This window comes from Belonocnema kinseyi, chromosome 8 (genome assembly GCF_010883055.1).
Source record: "Belonocnema kinseyi isolate 2016_QV_RU_SX_M_011 chromosome 8, B_treatae_v1, whole genome shotgun sequence".
NCBI lineage: Eukaryota > Metazoa > Arthropoda > Insecta > Hymenoptera > Cynipidae > Belonocnema > Belonocnema kinseyi.
The window spans coordinates 63,954,125-63,957,655 of NC_046664.1; positions in this window are offsets into that span (position 1 = coordinate 63,954,125).

Consider the following 3,531-nt stretch of genomic DNA (forward strand, 5'->3'; position numbering starts at 1 on the left):
GCAACGTGAACGCCCTTTCAATACAATACGGAACGCAATTGTCTCTAGATTTTGGACCGCATCTGCCCCCAATATACCATTTTTACCATTTTTCCTACTTTTCCTGTATTTTCTTACAAGTTTGAAACAACTTGTATATTTTCTAAAACGAATAACTATTATATAATAACAGCTGAGGATTGTCGGTAAGGCGTGAGAAATTCCTGGTTTTTCGTTAGAATATTACCCTTAATTTCAGTTAGGATAGTATATTAACTTAAGGTTACACTAGCTTTCAGTAAACATATATTCTTAATCGAAGAGCGAGCATACCTGAATTTCAGGTCATTCCTCCCTGAATTTCAAATTGTCCCGACCTGAATTTCAGGAATCTCATTCCCTTAATTTAATGATCAGATGTAATTCTTAATTTCAGATTGCCTATTCTTCTTTTTGTGACACCTTCAAATAAGCCGAATTTTCGACTTGAATTAAGCAGTTTTTTTTCTGTGTGATTTTGTGTGATTCTTGAACTTTCTAAACAAATGCAAAACGGCAGAATACAGGTCTTAAAATTTTTACTTTCGTTTTTTCCAAATTTATTTAACATTAAGCGAAAAAATTTTAATGAAGAATTTTAATAACGTTTCTCTTGATATTTATATAAAAAAACAGTTAAAAAAGAAATGATAGCCTACGAAAAAATTGAGTTGCTTACCCCCTATGCTCATCTCGCACGACCCTACCCTTTCCAGAATATTTAATTATCACATCGAAGAATTATCATGGTTGCTACAGGTCTGGAAATTTTGGAATATCAGAAAACTTAAAAATAGTCAGCGAAAATGAGGAAATGTCAAGGAAATCCCAAAACCCATGTGGGTCTCGACTGTCTTCAACCCAAAAGGGCTTTGTCTATTTCCACTTCTGGGGTGTCTTAAATTAAAGCGTATAAAAATGTCGGAGTAGTTTTGATTTTAAGTACGTCTAAAAAAAAGACTCGAGCTCTAATAACACCGCAGTTATGGAATTCTGAAATTAACTTTTTTTTACGAAGTTTTATAAAAAAATCAATTTTTTAATTAAATTTCTTACTTTCCAAAATAACTCATTTCTTGAACATCATAGATCAATATTTCTACACGGAGAGACTTTGGATATTAATATTTCTTTTATCGCATATCCATAATTCAAATAAAGTGTACGAATTTAGGGATAATCGAGGTTCGGTTAGAAAAAGTCGAATAGTGACTATGAAAATGCAGACTAATATCTTTGATTAGAATAAATCGTACGAATTTTAGACTCTTACATAAAAAAATTACATTATTTCTAAGTCGCTGTATTAAATTTTGTAATGGATGCGAATAACGAAAATTAGTATAGTGCTTTGAAAGAAATGAAACAGAATGTTGAACATTTCGTTACGAACGCCTTGCAATCTTTCTAAACCACTATACGAAAAATGGGGGTCACGTGATGTTGTATTTCACGCTATTGCATGGCAAAAGAAAGGCGGAAAGAAGTGTACGAACGCACACTGTTACATGGACTTCATACATACTTCTTAATATGTATGTTTGTATACGCTCGGATGGTCGCTCGCTGGCTACAGTGGGTTTATTTACGAAGATTTGATTAATACCTATGCACATATAAAAACCTATCTTATGTCTATAAATCGCACGCATTTCGCTAAGACTCGTGATTCTTTCGGTCCTTATATACTAAACGAGTGAAACGTATCACTACTTGTGAGAAACTTATAGTGTTAGATCAAAAATTTCAGGTGCTCTAGACTTAATTAACTATTTATTACCCCCCCCCCCCCCCCCCCCCCCCACACACACATACATATGGAAAATACAATTAGAGATATCGGATTCTTTCAAATGCTGTGAAGTTGTTGAATGAAAAAGTACAATTTCTGATTTGCCATTTTTTTAAGCATAAAAAAATTAATTTTTTTGAAACCCCACATACGAGAGAAACAAGGAATTAAAAGACGAAAGTTGTGATGAGAATTTTCCCACGTAGCAGTCGGATTTTATTTTATTTTTTTACTCTTTATTATTTATTTCACGATTAAAATAAAAACTACGCACCCTATTCAAAAGCGATTCTTCACAAATTTATACATCTTTTTCAAATGCACAATTTTTGTCTTCTCGTCTTTTTCCGTATTTTGCATGTGCTTGAAGTTTCGAATCATCATTAGGATAAATTGTTCGCCTTTTTGAATACTGTATATATTCGTACAGAGAATGTTTGAATCATGAAAAAAAGTTGTCTCAAAAATGTTTCCAATGCGCTCACTTTTTCATTTTTTATCCAAAATATACCAAAGGCCAAGCCAAGCTGTAAACTCTTTGGAAAGTGATCGTGCAAACAAACTGAACATCTACAGACTAAAAGACAGACAGAATAATTAAAAAAATATATTTTTATGTATTAAGCGTCAGTTCTGAATTTTCAGGTTTTTTATTTGATAAAATGTAAAAGTAATTATTAGCTCATTTGAGAAAGAATCATGGTAATTTATACTAAATAATCGATATATTCTTCACATATTTAAGACGTTGAAAGATATCAATACAAATATTAAAAAATATTATGCTTAGAATTATCGCAGGGCGTCTACTCAAATTCTGTACAAAAATTCCCTGACAATTCTAAGATGTTGCCAGGTATCTATAGATTTTCCCAAGGTATAATTTTTCTGAATAATGAGCCACTCAAGTATTAAATATCACATTCTGTAAAGCAATTCTGACCCTACATCCCTTAAAAAGTATTGCATAAAACTTAAAAAACTTCCGCTATGCATTTGTGAATGGTTAAATGGTAGTGAACTAAGTTTATTAAAAGTGGTAATAAAATAGGAATAAATGAAGCGTGGTCCAAAAAAAAGCTTATTTCTAAAATGTCTGCCCTACAAATTTTTCCTTTTGGTGTCAAAATGTCTCTTGAATATTGTCATTATTTATAAAAAAAATATTTAGGGATCTCTCAAGTTAATGTTTGCACAAAATATACTTATGCAGGATAGAATTTTGTGTTTGATTTCGAGCAGTTCTGTCAGAAAGAACTTATTTTTTCTTGAAGTGTGGTGTGCTTAGTGCGGGTTTCTCAAGAATAGGAGGCCTTCCAACATGATTGCCTGCACCACCTGTGGCATTTCTGTCACGAGAGGTGCTAATGATCTATTGCACTGTGCTAAATGTAATGCCTTTGCTCATCAGGTCTGCACCAATATTCCGTCCAAGGATCTGGAAGCCCTGAAAAAGGGTAATAAAAAAATGGTACTGTGGGAAATGTACATAAGTCTTGCCGAACGTGAATCAGCGGGATAAGCAAATATATGTATCTGAGAATACCGAAATTAATGACGTGAACACTTCAGACATGTCTGCTATAGACCTGAGGCCGGGAACCTCCGAGGCAATTACGAAGGCAGTTTCTCAGGGTCTTGTTTCTGGACTCAAACCCTTGAAATCTCTTTTTGAGTCATTTAAATCTAACCAGGAAACCTTCAATGCTTCCTTCGAAGCC